At 41.4% G+C, this 16,522-nt stretch overlaps 1 protein-coding gene across 1 annotated transcript in view; it reads left to right on the plus strand.

Moving 5' to 3' along the window:
• The window catches only part of LOC140726206 (fibroblast growth factor receptor 3-like), a 271,549-nt gene that overhangs the window by 76,577 nt on the left and 178,450 nt on the right, over positions 1-16,522 (plus strand). Inside the window, exon 2 of the mRNA XM_073042271.1 lies at positions 16,355-16,436. The gene's annotated coding sequence lies outside the window, so the exon portion shown is untranslated. The remainder of the gene's footprint in view (positions 1-16,354; positions 16,437-16,522) is intronic.

Raw genomic sequence — 16,522 nt, forward strand, 5'->3', positions numbered from 1 at the left:
TTGTGAATAAATTTCACAGTGGTTGGCCATCTAATACAATGCCTCAGTTTTAAATGACCAGCCCCTTATCTCGTAGCTACGTCCCCTTGTTTCAGACTTTCATGCTAGTGAAAACATCTGAACATCTACCCTATAAAGCTCCTCTGAACCTTATGTGTTAGAATGTCACCCCATGCTCTCCTAAACTCCAAGGGACGCAGGTCAATACTACATGGTCTCTATTGGTTGGACAACCTTCTCATCCCAGGAATTAGCCTGGTGAAGTTCCTTTGAACTGCCTAAAATATTGCTATATATTCAGGTAAAATAAGCAAAACCATGCACAGTATTCTGGGTGAGGCCTCAGCATCATCCTGCACAAATACAACTCAACCTCCCCGTTCTTGAAAAAGGATCCAGAGCTTTCCCGGTATATTTGACGAATAAACTCTTCTCGGGCTTCCAGCCGGGTACAGGTATTGTTTATAGCTGATGCTTCAATGTCAAACTCTGCCATCATCATCAGGGATAAACCATCAGTTATAATTGATACCAGCACCCAGCTGGAAGCCCGTGAAGAGTTCTTAGACTCTAAATCCATCGCAATGAAGGCCAACATCCTACTTGCCTTCTTAACCACTTGTTGGGCCTGCCTACTAGTTTTGTTGTCATTCATGTACGTAAACACCTAATTCCTTCTGTACATCACTCATTTGCAGTCCCTCTTCAGAATAGTCTGCCCTTTGATTCTTCTCACAGAAGTGCATAAGCTCACAGTTCCCCACTTTAAACTCCATTCGCTAGTCTTTTTCCCATTTAATCAGTCTGTCTGTATCCCATTACAGAATCACAATAAATTATCGCAACACGCCCTTTCAATTATTTTTATATTTGCCAAATCTGAAAACCTTACATACTATTCCTCAATCCAGGTCATTAATTGAGGCCTAAGAACTGATCTCTGCAATACTCCACTACCAGTCTGACCTGGATATGGTTATTCCAACTCTCTGTTTTCTAAGAGGGAGCTAGGCTTCAATCCATTCAAACACACTTCCTTCATATCTATGCGCTTTTAATTTCAGAATCACTTTTGCTAACATGAAATGTGTTGGTCTGCAGCAGCAGTCGAGTGCAATACATAGTCAACCATTATTGTTTGAAATAAGAAGTATAAAAAATAAATAAAGAATGCAAAGAGGGAGCAAAATAATGTAGTGTTTATGGGCCATTCAGAAATCTGATGGCAGAGGACACGAAGCTGTTCCTAAAACATTGAGTGATTTATGCTTTCGCCTCCTCTGTAGCACCTTGTCTTTTGGAAATCTAAGTATGTTACATCATCAGGTTCCCTACTGTCAATGCTCCCTGTTACATCCTAAAAAGATTTAATCAAAAGTGTCAAATATGATCAAGTTCAAGTATGAAAGATATCTTTCATAAAGCCATGTTGTCTAATAAACCAGGTTTAATTATATTTAGATTTCCTAAATGATTAGATACTAAATCCAGTGGGAATGGAACTGGTAAACGGAATGACAATTGTTCTGAGCGGTTTAATGGCCACAGCACTCCAGTCCAGAGATGGGAATGCTGAGGCATTCTTTTAAGAGACTCCTGGATAGGTACATGGAGCTTAGAAAAATAGAGGACTATGGGTAATTTTCCAGAAGACTGGAAAATTGTAAATGTCACTCCACACTTCAAGAGGCGAGAGAGGAAGGAGAAAAGAAACTATAGGCAAGTTAGTCTGACCTCAGAGGTTGGGAAGATGTTGGAGTTGATCATTAAGGATGAAGTCACAGGGTACTTGGAGGCACGTGATAAAATAGGCTGTAGTCAGCATGGTTTCCTCAAGGGAAAATCTTGCCTGACAAATCTGTTGGAATTCTTTGAAGAAGTAACAAACAGGATAGACAAAGGAGAATCAGTTGATGTTGTGTACTTGTATTTTTGGAAGGTCTTGGACAAGATGCCACTCATGAGGCTGCTTATCAAGCTACGAGCCCATGGTATTACAGAAAAGATACTAGCATGGATAAAGCAGTGGCTGATTGGCAGGAGGCAAAGAGTGGGTATTAAGGGAACCTTTTCTGGTTGGCTGCTGGCGACTAGCGGTGTTCCACAGGGGTCTTTGTTGGGACTGATTCTTTTTACATTATATATCTATGATTTAGATGATGGAATTGATGGCTTTGTTGCAAATTTTGCTGACATATGAAGTTAGGTGCAAGGGCAGTTAATTTTGAGGAAATAGGCTACAGAAGGATTTAGATTAGGAGAATGGGCAAAGAAATGGCAATGGGAATACAGTGTCAGGAAGTGTATGGTTATGCACTTTGGTAGAAAAATGAAAGGGTTGACTATTTTCTAAATGGAGAGAAAATACAAAAAACTGAGATGCAAAGGGACTTGGGAGTTCTTGTGCAGGATTCCCTAAAGGTTAATTTGCAGGTTGAGTCTGAGGTGAGGAAGGCAAATGCAATGTTAGCATTCGTTTCAAGAGGACTGGGATATAAAAGCAAGGATGTAATGTTGAGGCTTTATAAAGCACTAGCGATGCCTCACTTGGAGTATTGTGAATAGGTTTGGGCCCCGTATCTTAGAAAGGATGTGCTGAAACTAGAGAAGGTTCAAAGGAGGTTCACAAAAATTATTCCAGGACAGAATGGCTTGTCATATGAAGAGCATTTGATGGTTCTGGGCCTGTATTCACTAGAATTCAGAAGACTATGTGGTGACTTAATTGAAACCTACCAAGTGGTAAAAGGCCTGATAGAGTGGATGTGGAGAGGATGTTTCCTATGGTGGGGAAGTCTAAGACCAGAAGACACAGCCTCAGAATAGAGGGGCGTCCTCTTAGAACGGAGATGAGGAGGAATTTCTTTAGCCAGAGGGGGGTGAATCTGTGGAATTTTTTTGCCACAGGCAGCTATGGAGACCACACCTTTATGTATATTTAAGGCAAAGTTTGATAGATTCTTGATTGGTCAGGGCATGAAGGGATAAGGGGAGAAGGCAGGAGACTGGGGCTGAGAGGAAAATTGGATCATCCATGATGAAATGGCAGAGCAGAGTCAATGGGGCAAAGGGGCTAATTCTGCTCCTATATCTTATGGTCTTATGACACAAAACTGGGACGTGGTAAACAGTGAACAAACAAAACCTTAAAATTAAACAAAAAGGAAGTTGTGCTTCCAATAATCATTGGTTCAGCCTAGACAACATCTTGTGTCCAATTCTTGGTAACAAATGACAGACAGGATTGGAAGGGATCCGAGGACGTTTTCCAAAGTGATGACAAAGAGGAAAGACAACAACAGCAAGTGGTATTGTTCAAGGTTACAGGTTAAAGGATGTTATTAGAAGTGTTGAGAGTTACGAGGTATTTGAATTGGGTGGATAAGAAGAATGTGCCTCCATCTAAAGGAGGGCCAGTGTCCAAAGATTTCAGGTAAGACAAGGGATACAGTGGAGAAATGAAGTGAAATTGTGCACCTACCAAGTTACTGTGGTCTGGAACGCATGGCCCTGAATAGAGAATGAGAGCAGATTCAATCATGATTTTGATAATTACTTGTATGTAGTAGGTAAAAAACAATTGTGGAGGGACGTTGAAAAGGCAGATGGAAGAGATCCAACTGAATTTGTTTCTGCCAGAGCTAGTAGCAGGACCAATGGACTGAATGGTATCGCCTTTTGATGTAAGATTATCAGAAAGGATAAGCTTTCAAATAGCATAAATGGTTGCATTTGATATCACAATTGAGATACTAATAAACAAATGTGAAGCAGGCCAGCTTGAGGGTTTTGTGGTTTTCAATTTAGTTCCAGTCTTTGAGTCACACAACAAATCTTCTGTCTAAAGTTACCAGGCAGACCTGGATATGACCACAAAGATTACGAAGTTTGATCTTGCTGCTATAATTCTGAACCCGTTCTGTGAGTATGTTCATTTAGAATGGATGGTGCTTCATTCACAGCTTCAGGCACTTGAGGTCTGAAAACCTATGAGGTGCTTGCCAATAAAAATAATTACTTCTAACTCTAGATTACAGGAACATTCCTTCATAATGGAGTCACAGACACTGATATAGATATAAAAATAATTTGAAATCATTCTTAACCATAATTTAAGCCATGGTGACTCCAATCTAGCCACCTCAGTCTTTTGAAACAGCTCAGTCCAAGATCCATCCAGCTATCAAACTAACTTTAATTCTTGATTTTCCGGTGGCCACCATTTCAATTCTACTTGCCAATACCAATTTGGCCACTCTCAGGATCGAGGAGCAATATCTCATATTCCATCTGGATATCCTCCAGCAGAATGGCATGTACAGCGATCTCTCTGTCTATGCCTCTCATCATCTTATAAACTTCTATCTGTGTGGCACGTGGCCAAGTGGATAAGGCGTCATTCTAGTGATCTGAAGGTCGCTAGTTCGAGCCTTAGCTAAGGCAGCATGTTGTGTCCTTGAGCAAGGCACTTAACCACACATTGCTCTGCGACGACACCGGTGCCAAGTTGTATGGGTCTTAATGCCCTTCCCTTGGACAACCGGTGGCGTGGAGAGGGGAGACTTGCAGCTTGGGCAGCTGCTGGTCTTCCATACAACCTTGCCCAGGCCTCAGTCATCATCAAAAATACGATGGATGGCCGAGGAAGAAGAAATTGCAGCAGGATCTTGTACTTCTTCCACCTACCATCTGTTATTTACACCACAAGGTTTTCCACAATAAAGCCCACACCTGCATGACACTAATCTTCAACATGGGTCCTCCATGCACAGGGAAATCAAATGCCTACTTCAATGCAATGCCTCTGACAGAGCAAAGTAGTTTGAGGCCTCAAACAGAGTAATATGCCTTGAAGATTCTCCTTCTCTTCTTAAATCCTTCAAAGACTTTGACTCTCCCTAGTTCTATTTTCCACCCTCCTGTCCAACATCCCCCCTCCTTTGTGAAAATCGCAAGAACTCTAGTTAAGGGGGGTCAACTGACCCAAGAGAGAGAGACGTGCGAAAGACCACGTTCTCCCAAGAAGCAGAATAAAAGTGACTTTGACTATTGTCTCATGGAGACCACCTGAAAAGCCCTCGGGCAGGGTGGGCTGGTTGAGAGAGAGATCGCATTACCTGCAACTTGATTGACACCTGCGATCCCGTGAAGAAGTATAAAGGCGGGTCTGAGGGGAGGACCCTCAGATGCACCAAGGAAACACACGAAGGAGAAACGCTAGAAATCCTGCGACAGCGTTCTAATAGCTACAGCCGGTGGTGGGGTTCGTGTGCGTCCTTCCCTTGCCTGGGATTGGCGACTTCACCACGGAAGACGGCCTAGCTACAGGGGAAGCCACAGATGAGAGTCCATTCCCCCAACGAGACTTCCGACTACCTCCTACAGGTTGGAAAACCTGTCGGGTAAATGCTTCATGTTCTCTGTCTTTCTAACTAAAAGTGCACCAACGCAACACTTCCGCCGGCAACTAAGTGAAACTGCCGTGATCTAAAAGACTTTTAGATATCCAGTGAACGATATAAAATCTACATTACCCCTAGACGACGATCGAGCTTGTGTTTTGAATGATTATTATTACACCGGTGTTTTAGATTGAGTTTTGATGATCTGAATGTTTTGTATTAACCATATGTTTGTGCCCTTGTTGAATAAAACGGTTGAAAATAGTAGCATCCGACTCAGCTGATCCATCTATCTTTGCTGGTAAGTTACCTGGTTACGGGGTTTACGTAACACAGAGCAAAGTAGTTTGAGGCCTCAAACAGAGTAATATGCCTTGAAGATTCTCCTTCTCTTCTTAAATCCTTCAAAGACTTTGACTCTCCCTAGTTCTATTTTCCACCCTCCTGTCCAACATCCCCAACTTTGAGTGAATTTACAAGGAACACTGCCACAAGAAAGCAGCATCCATCATCAAGGGTCCCCAGCATCCAGGCCATGCTCTCTTCTCGCTACTACTTCAGGCAAAAGATGACAGGAGCCTTAATTCACTCATCACCATATTCAGAAACAGTTATTACCCTACAAACATCGGGCATGGCTAACTTCACTCACCTAACTCCACAACCAACAGGCTCACTTTCGAGGACTATGGAGCTCATGTTCTCAGCATTGCTTATATACATTTGTTTATGTATTTGATTGTTTGTTTGCACAATTGGTCTTCTTTTGCACATTAGTTGTCTATCAGACTTTATTTATGTTCAGTTTTTTTCAAAAATTCCATTGGATTTCTTTATTTTCATGTGCATGCCTGAAAGAAAATGAATCTCTAAGGAGTAAATGGTGACATATACATACTTTGGTAATAAACTTACTTTGACTTGACTTGAACATCCCTAATCAGCACTTTACCCTTATCAACCCGTTCCTGCCTTCAACAATCTGAGATCATTCTCTGCAATCCTGGACCCCTCCTCCTACCTCACCCTCATCGTGTCTACCAACAAAGCACTTCAATGAATGTAAGGGTCTCAAAGAAAACATCAGATGGCTTCGGGGATCTTTAATTATGTTAGTAGAAAAATAGTGAAGAAAAGGTTTGGCACAGCAGCTCAGGATACCTAACTAGCCTGGGCATTGTGCATATCCCAGCTCTTGTTAGAGCAATACTTGTAGAAATTAATGGTGTACTTGAGAGAGCATTATAAAACAAACCAGGAGATTCATAACAACATAATACTGACTACTCTAGTGTCTATTGAAAAGAACACTACAAAGGCCTCTGCAGTGACATGGCCCGTGCCGTGAATTAAATGTTTTGACTTGAGTGTAAAGCTTCCCCAGAGGCATAAACATGAATAATACAGTAACCGAGTATTTACTCTTAAGATATTGGACTGGCAGGGCTTGATGTGGTGGAGCGTACAAAGTGTCAGTGTTTAAGTCCATGTTGTAGGTGTATGAAACATTATCCTGCAGTGCCCTACACTGCTGGGGATCATTTTCAAGATTCATATGAAGCAAAGGAAATGTGACACGGGACATTTGCAGCATGTAGCTACAGTATTACACAAAGGTCGGCCAATCATAAAATCCAAATTCTTTCCAGATGCTTCATTAAATGTAAATGAGCTCCTGGAAGACAAATAGAAAACTCCAAAGTAATTTTGTTTAGTTTAATAGATGTAAGTTTTGAAAACTGCAAAAATGCCGTCAATTGCTCATGACTGTCCTGGTTGAATGAAAAAATGTTCAAGTCTGTTAGGATGAGAGCTAATGGTCTGCATTATCTCACGCCTGCCTTTCCAAAGTGAATGGCATTTAGATATGCTGGGAATGAAGATGGTGTTCCAAAGGGCAGTGTGAGAGAGATGAATGAGGAACGTTATCGTCTGCCATATGTCAGCCATGTGTCATGTTTGGTAATATTCTTAGCTCTGTGTATTGGGTATATTTAAAGTGGAGGTTGATGGGTTTGTGATTAGTAAAGGTGTCAAAGGTTACAGGAAGAAGGCAGAAGAATGGGTTGAAAGGGATAATAAATCAGCCATGGCGGAATGGTGGAGCAGATTTGATGGGCTGAATGGCCTAATTCTGCTCCTATGTCTGATGGTGCTTTGGTCTTATGGTCTCTGACCCAGGACATTTGGGGGTTCAAGTCCTACTGGAGACACTCAAGTACAAAATGCTAGTTTAAACTTCAGTGCAACACGAGCCAAGGTAATGTCATCTTAATAAACCGTTAACCTAGGAGTCTTGGAGTTGGATGCAAATGACTCAATGGTATATATCAGAAACCAGTGGAGTGATCCCTGGTGTCCTGGGTAATATTCATCCTTCACTCGAATCACTCAAAATAAAATTTTTGATCATTTTTCTTTCTCTTGGAAGCTGCAAATTGGCTGCAGTGTTTCCTACAATTCAACAATGAGACAATCTAAGTAATAGATAGATAGATTAAAGCGGTGAATGGACGGACCTTATGTAGAATGAAACAGGACGAAATAGAATATTGTGTTTATTGATCATGAAAATAACAGAGCAGAGAATTCATACTGGAAGTGCATAAAAATTATTTACTCCACAATTCAAGTATAGGGTACATTTCTGGACACCAATCTACAATTGTGAAAAAATAAAAATGGTTCAGCAGTTTGTGAAGCCTAACTAAGGTGAAAAGGGATGATTTAATTCCTTAGTTAGAGATGCTTAGCTCCACCACCTCTGCGCGCCCCCTCCCCCCGATCAGGGTCACATGAAGTCATGGGTGCAAGGTGGTGGGGGTCATTTAAGCAGCTGGTGCATATCAGAAGTTCTTACTATGCCAGCACTGATGCAGGGCAGATACTCTCTGAAGAGTATTGATAATGGCTGGGGTCACCCATCTTATAAAGACATTGTCCAGAAGAAGGCAATGGCAAACCACTTCTGTTGAAAAATTTGCCAAGAACAATTATGGTCAAAAGACCATGATCACCAATGTCATATGACATGGCATATAATGATGATAAGTTAGAAATTATAATAAATAAAGGACATGGAATTTAAAGGAAGGACATTAAGGATTTTTCAGTAATGGAAAATTACTAATTTTTCAGTAATCTGGAACTCTCTGCCTGAAAGATTGGCAAAAACCCTCACCAGGCCTAAAAGCCTTTAAAAGCCAACATGTTTGTTACATGCAGGAAGGCTTCCTTCTATGCTCAGACTTTCTATGATTCTACGACAAGACATAATTGAGGTCAGAGATCATCATGCTCAGTCTGAAATGGATTTGATACCAAATGTTATCCAATTGTTGTAGATTGTAAGGAATAATAATGTTTGTCTTCCGAACTGATGCTGCAAAAATCTGCCTCTTCAGTCCAAATATATGTTTAAAATTAATTAAATCTTGGGTAAAACTTCAATCTTAAACACCTGGAGCTTCACCACTCATTACTGATCCTCTAATAATTTTTAATTTCACATGTGTTAATGAGAAAATTGTTTCAGTTTATTAATTGCAAGGATAGATAACAAATGGAGGAAGGCCACTGAGTAAAGAGAAACTTAAGAGAAGTTTGGATAGGTATATGGATGGGAGGCCTATGGTCCTGGTGTGGGTCAATAGGACTGGGCAGAATAACAGTTCAGCACAGACTAGATGGGCTGAAGGGCCTGTTTCTGTGCTGTAATGCTCTAAGACTCATTGACTAAATAAAGACAATACCAAATGGGTGCTCAAAAGTGCAGGTTTTGAAGTTCATTAGTGCAGAAGAGTCAAAAATTACTATGCTGTGAATAGCATTAGTATATTAAAAAGAGAAGAGAGGTGCACTTTATTTCATTAAGTGAATCAGCAGATTTTTTTTAAAGTGACTATCTAAAGTTTAAATTCTCTAAGTATCAAAATGTTCTAAAGCTACTGGAAAATACTGTCCATTTGGGATTATATTTTATGCTTGCAATGGTTTTTTAAACAGAAATTAAAAAGTGAAAAAATGCTGGTGAATTATTGGTGAAAAATACTGCTGATATTTGTACTCTGCTGACATTGAACTCGCCCCATACTTTGCTCTCTTATCATCTGTATCTAATATTTACTCTGTATTCCCTTTAAAATGTGACTGGAGCTGTCTGAGAAGCAGTTTCTAACCTCAGCTTTTAAAGTTTTAAAATTGAAAATACATTATGTATTTATACTAAATGTACTTTCCCAGTTTGCTTTGGCCAAAATCTAAAAGGAGAAGGAACTTATTTGCTTCATCAAAACACAATTTGTAACTCTGATCTTGAATCATTTTAAGCTTTCTGAAACTTTATATATAAAATATTTTATATTTGAAAATTTCGATTCAGAATATATTCTCAGTCTTAATAATCTGCCCTCACCTCCACCTGTTCCAAACTCACCTTTATTTGATCTTGTCCCACAGAGACGGTAACGAACAGGGAACGAATATTGAATATAATGCCATTACATTGGTAGCGTGTATCACAAAAGTTGGGGTGGCATGGTAGTGTAGAGGTTAGTACAACACTATTGCAGTGCCAACTGAAAGATCACTGCCTGTGAGGGGTTTGTATGTTCTCCCCATGACCAAGTGACTTTCCTCCTGGTGCTCCGGTTTCCTCCCACATTCCAAAGATATACCCCTAGGATTAGTGAATTGTGGACATGCTATGTTGGTGCCAGAAGCGCGGCCTAGCACAATTCTCACTGTTTGATTTGTCACAAGTAACATATTTCACTATATGTTTTGATGTACGAGGGGTGATTGATAAGTTCGTGGCCTAAGGTAGAAGGAGTCAATTTTAGAGAACCTGGCACATTTATTTTTCAACATAGTCCTCTCCTACATTTACACACTTAGTACAGTGGTCGTGGAGCATACAGATCTTGGACCTCCAGAAAGTGTCCGGAGCAGGACTGATTGATAAGTTTGTGGCTTAAGGTGGAAGGAGATGAGTTATACAGCTCTCCTCACATACACATGCAGTTCCTCTTTGAGTGATTATGTAGAAAGTTTGAAGTTAATAACTCATCAGGGTGATTGATGTTCATGGCCTAAGGTAGAAGGAGATGAGTTATTGACTTCAAACTTTCTGCATAATCACTCAAAGAGTTGAACTGCATGTGCATGTAACAAGAGCTGTATAACTCATCCCCTTCTACCTTAAGCCACAAACTTATCAATCACCCCTGCTGTGGACACTTTCTGGAGGTCCAAGATCCATATGCTCCACGACCGCTGGACTAAGTGTGTAAATGTAGGAGGGGACTATTTTGAAAAATAAATGTGCTAGTTTTTCTAAAATTGATTTCTACCTTAGGCCACGAACTTATCAATCACCCTTTGTACATATGACATATAAAGGTAATCTTTACCTTTATAAGTTATTGGCCATTTGCCATTAAAATATAGGGTTAAGTTGACCACGTGGCAGAAAATTGTGCAGGACTGTGCTGTAGTTTACACACTGCTTGGTTTATGTTTCTACAGCATCTCTCCTCCGTGAAAAATTATTTTAGGTTAGAAAGGTACCGTACCAGGAGATTCCAAAATGTTGAGAAAGTCCCAAGATAAAGTTAACAAAGTTGAATGGTTAATATTTACTGGATTGAAATGCTCCCAGGGCCCCACTAGAAAATAAATCTTGTTCCATTTCTGTCCATATTTCCTTTAGCTTTTTTGGAATCACTTGACGCCATAAACATTGCAATTTTTTTGCCTTAAATGCAATGATCTGTTTACTGCATCCATAAATTAAATTGCAAGAATGTAGTAATTACAGCACTTCCTTTTCCTTATTTTCAAGAGTTTACATTCTGAGAGTGACAGTCCTTTATTAGTTCTGGCCAGCTTTAGCTCAGTGCCAACTGAGCTATATGTTTGTTTCTTGTTGGTCCCACAGTCATAGGAACTAATTATTCCTGAGCATTTTTGCATTCAAGAATAAAGTCAATCAATTCTGATTTCCAATTTCCTTGCAAAGATACCTACAAGACAACCAAAGCTTCTCAGATAAAACCTTTACCTCCAGAGGTACATGAGAAGCAATAGAATGGAAAGACCAAAAACTCCAATGTTTTTTCTAAGTCACACACACCAGTTTCCTTTCCTCTCTTCCATCCACTCCATCTGCTCGTCACCAACGCACACTTCTCACTGGCTTCCCACCCCCACTGCTCCCATCTTCTCTCCCCTCCTCCCTCTTTTGATACCATTCTCCTGCTTCCTCCCTCAGACTCCATCTTGTTCAGCTCTTTGTCACATCGACCTGCCCCTCCCAGATTCTGGTGCTATTTCCGATCCCCGCCTATCACCCCTCCGCACCTGAGTCCACTGATCCCTTACACGAGAAACTCTGCAGATACTGGGAATCCAAAACACACAAAAAATGCTGGAGGAACTCAGCAGGCCAGGCAGCATCTGTGGAAAAGAGTAAACAGTTTGATGTTTTGGGCCGAGCCCCTTCATCAGGCCTGCTTATCCCTTGCTAATTCTTGCACCATCCCTTCCCTCCACCTTTTAATACTGGCTGTCTCTTCCAAGAGAGAGACCTCGACCTGATACATTGGCTGTCCATTTCCCTCCATAGATGCTGTCTGACCTACTGAGTTCCTCCAGCATCTTATGCGCTATGCCTTCTCTGCTTGGATATATATTGCTATTCCTTCCATATTTTTGGGCCACTTTCTGGAACTCCCCATCCACAAGTGTGCAGGAGCTCCTTAGAAGTGACATGCTTCAAGAAGTTGGTTCACTGCCTCCTTTGAGGAAAATAAAGATAACTAATAAATGCTGAAAAATAAAAACACAAGATGCTGGCAGAACTCAGCAGGCCAGACAGCATCTATGGAAGGAGGTAGTGATGACGTTTCGGGCCCGTCGTCACTACCTCCTCCCATAGATGCTGTCTGGCCTGCTGAGTTCTGCCAGCATTTTGTGTTTTTATTTATTTCCAGCATCTGCAGATTCACTCGTGTTGCCTAATAAATGCTGACCTTGAAAGCACACTTAGGTTTCAACTTTTTTTTAAAAAAACTCAAGGGAATAAAAATCGTGAAAATTCCATTTTAAAAAGAAAAACAAGCTGTAAATTACAGCAAAAAAAATCAAATAACATGCCTTTTCCTGGAACAGTTCCAACCATCAATGCCCTGAAGCATTTGTAACCAATTAGGTATGTGTTCATGGGAGAGACCCTAGAGCACAAATCCCAGATCACTCAGCAATACAGGACAGAGAGAGTGCTCACTGTCAACGCTCCTGCCTTTTGGATGCATTGTTAAACACAGGTCCCAAGTACTTTCTCGGGTAGACTTCAAAGGTATTATGACACCATTTGAAGAACATTGGTACCACCCCCAGTCCTTTACCTATTATTTAACACTAAGTCAACATCACTAATTATCGCTCATTATCACATTGTTGTGTGCAGTCCTTGCTACAGCAAAAGTAACTCCTAAACTGAAGTGACATCTTAGAATCAGTGTTCAGATTTCTGGTGTATGTACCTCTGGTAGTTCTGGAAGAACCTCCTTAAATCTCTCCGTCTCTCTCTTTAAGACCGACTTCCTTGATCAAACATTTGTTCAGCTGACCGAGTCCTTTATCTTGATCGGTCTCAAATTCTACAGGGTTCAGTCCTAATCACCAGTGATGTCTGTGTGGGGCTTGCATGTTCTCGCTAAGTGAATTCTTGTGTTTTCCTCCCATGTCCCAAAAATGTGCAGGTTGATAAGTTAATTGGTCACTGTAAATTGCCCCTAGGTTGTAGTATGTGGTAGAATACTGGGAGGGATTTGAGTGGAATTAGGGGAGTATAAAAAGGAAGTCAATTCAAGATTTTCTAAATGAATGCTTGATAGGACAGATTTGGTGGACAATAGGATCAGTTTTAAAGCAGTATTATTTGACAACACTCTTGGATATTACAAAGCATTGGAGACAATTTATAACTATGGGCAGCCTGAATTCCAACCACTTAACTCAGAAATCTGAAAATAGGAGGGTTATTTCCTCAGCAGTAATGCACTTTGGAATAGAGGATAGCAAGGATGTTAAGGATGTGGTAGACACTATATACATGAAAATCACTAACATAGTATAGTACAGAAACAGGCCCTTTGGCCCAATTTATCCATGCCTGCCAAGTTATCTACCTAGGCAATGCCTAGGTATGGGCCTATGTTTGGCCCATACTTCACTATAACTTTCCTATTCAAGTATCCGAGAAGCATTTTAAATGTTGTAACTAGATCTGCCTTGACACCTTCCTTTTGCAGCCCTTTCCTTACTCTCACCACTCTCTGTGTGGATTGTTCCCTCTCAGTTCCCTTTTAACACTTTCCATTTCATTTTAAACCTATGCTCTCTAATATTAGACTCCGCACTCTGGCAATGGCTCTGTGAACTTCTATCCCTTATAATTTTAGCTTAATAGCTTTCATTGTGTGCTGCGTCTGCGAGGCTGAGTCGGGCGTTGCCGTGGAAGTCCATAGCGGGGCTATTCCCTTCTGCCACCTGCGTGGGATGACGAGTCTATCGGGACCCTGAGGACTTGTGGAAACTGTGTGGTGGTTTCTTTTGAACTTACAGTCTTTTAACATCTTTGGACTATTTTTACTGTGCCCATGGTTTTTTTTTCAATTATGCTATTGTTTGCACTGTTGTAACTATGTGGTTTTGTGCAGGTCTTGTAGCTTTAGTTTTTGGTCTTGTTTTGTCTGGTGGGATTGGAGCTCCTTTCTGGGGATGCGCCAAGATGGTAGCGCGATATAAATACGCAGCAGCCTCTCCGGACACTGGATTGGGGATTGCCAAACGTTATCTGGATTTTCTGGTGTAGTCTGTTTTGTCGTGTGTTTTTGTGATATCATTCTGGAGGAACGTTGTCTAATTTTTTAACTGCATTGCATTTGTGGTTTCTAAATGACAATAAACTGAATCTGAATCTGAATTTTATATGCTTCTATATGGTCTGTATCCATAGGTGCTGAAAGTTGCTGTGCAGTTTGAAAGAGGGTAAGAAGTGTATGGTGTGTTGCCCACATTTGGAATGTTGTGTTCAGTTCTGGTCATGTCATTATAGAAAGATGCGGAAGCTTCAGAGAAGAGATTTACCAGGATGCTGTTTGGATTAGAGAACGTGTCTTAGGTGGGCAGTTTGAGTGGCTAGGGTTTTCCTCTTCGGAGAGAAGGAGAATGAGAGGTGGCTTGATAAAGGTGTATAAGCAGGCATAAAGTAGACAGCCAGCTCTCTTCAAGGCAGAAGTGGCTTCTACGACTTTGTGATTGGAGGAAAGTTTAGGTAGGATGCCAGAGGCCTTATGAAGTGTCTCAGTCCAAAACGTCGACTGTTTATTCTTTTCCGTAGACGCTGCCTGGCCTGCTGAGTTCCTCTAGCACTCTGTGTGTGTTGTATTGGATTTCCAGCATCTGCAGACTTTCTCATGTCTGTCAGATATAGGTCTTTCACACAGCGTGGCAGGTGAATGGAATGCACTGCCAAGGGTGCCGGTAGAAGTGGATATGTTAGGGAGATTTAAGAGACTTTTAGAATGCCAGCCTTGTAGGTCAAAGGATCCGTACAGTGCTGTACTGTTCAATTATTCTATCAGGTCACTCCTCAACCTCCCGCGCTCCAGGGAGAAGAGTCCCAGTGTATAAGTCAAGCCCTGTAACACCCCATGAAACTTTTCTGCACCCTTTCCCACTGAATGACATCCTTGCCAAAACTGTGCCAAGCTTTCTGAGACAATCCGAAATAAGATTTTAAAAATGAATGCAGAAGTCCTAATTGCTGACACGCACAGGGACTTCTGTGTAATTCAGGCACCCTGCAGTTTTATGGACTTCTCCAGGAAACTGGGACACCTGATTCCCAACGGATAGAATCTCCTCCGTGCTCTGGTTTATTGTTGATTTAATATCAGTAAAAGCAGCAACCACCCGAAGCAATTAGCTCAGTTCTTAGGATCAAAATTTGTCACTCGCAGTTAATTACTTCTGCTGAGAGAAACCAATGCCTCTCACACCCTGCCTACACTGAGTGCAGAGAGACACTGCACTATTGTACACAGGCAGGCTGCAAGCAACAACCACAAAGTTTCAAACTCCTGGAAGCTAACATATCTAAAGGCCTATTCTGGGCCCAACCTATCGATACCATTACAAAGAATTCATGACAGCGGCTATACTCCATTAGGAGTTTGAGGAGACCTGATATGTCAACAAAGACTCTAACAAATTTCTACCGAAGTTCCATGGAGAGCTTTATAACTGGGATCACCTTCTGGTCGTGGGGAGGGGGGCACAAGGATCTGAAAACAGTGCAGAGGGTTACAACCCCAGCTAGCTCCATCATGGGTACCAGGCATGGAGGTCATCTTCAAAAGGCGATGCCTCGGAAAGGTGGCATACTTCAATAAGGGCCCCCATCACCCAGGACATGCCCACTTCTCATTGCTACCATCAAGGGGGAAGTACAGGAGCTTGAAGACAGGTTAAACATTTCCAGAAGTGTTTCTTAACCTCTGCCATCAGATTTCTGACCCCAATATATTTTGCTCTTTTCAGTGTGTGTGTGTGTGTGTGTGTGTGTGTGTGTGTGTGTGTGTGTGTGTGTGTGTGTGTGTGTGTGTGTGTGTGTGTGTGTGTGTGTGTGTGTGTGTGTGTGTGTGTGTGTGTAGAGTATATATACTTAGTAACTTTGGTAATTTTGTATTGCCGCAAAACAAGATTTCTCGAAATATGCCAGTGATATTAAATCTGACTGGGGGAGGGGGGGGGGCAAAATAGAGAAAAACTACGACATTTAAGTGAATTGGTATTTGTAGCGGCTCACGCCTGCCTGTCAGTATCTGAGTTTTTTTGCATGCCCATTGCAAGCTGGAGCAGTAACACCGATTCCGTCTTTGCAGATAATGGAAGAGATGTAACAGTCGCAGCGAAAGAGAAACAGGCGGTGCGCGGCAAGCAAGCAAGTGCGTTCCACCCCAGAAGGTAAATAAAATGTAAACATAAGCCTCGTCTTTTTCCTAATCCCTGCTCTTGCATAAACTGCAAAGTGCGGGTTGCAGTCCGCTCCG

The sequence above is a fragment of the Hemitrygon akajei genome, chromosome 4, assembly GCF_048418815.1.
Source record: "Hemitrygon akajei chromosome 4, sHemAka1.3, whole genome shotgun sequence".
NCBI classification, from domain to species: Eukaryota; Metazoa; Chordata; class Chondrichthyes; order Myliobatiformes; family Dasyatidae; genus Hemitrygon; species Hemitrygon akajei.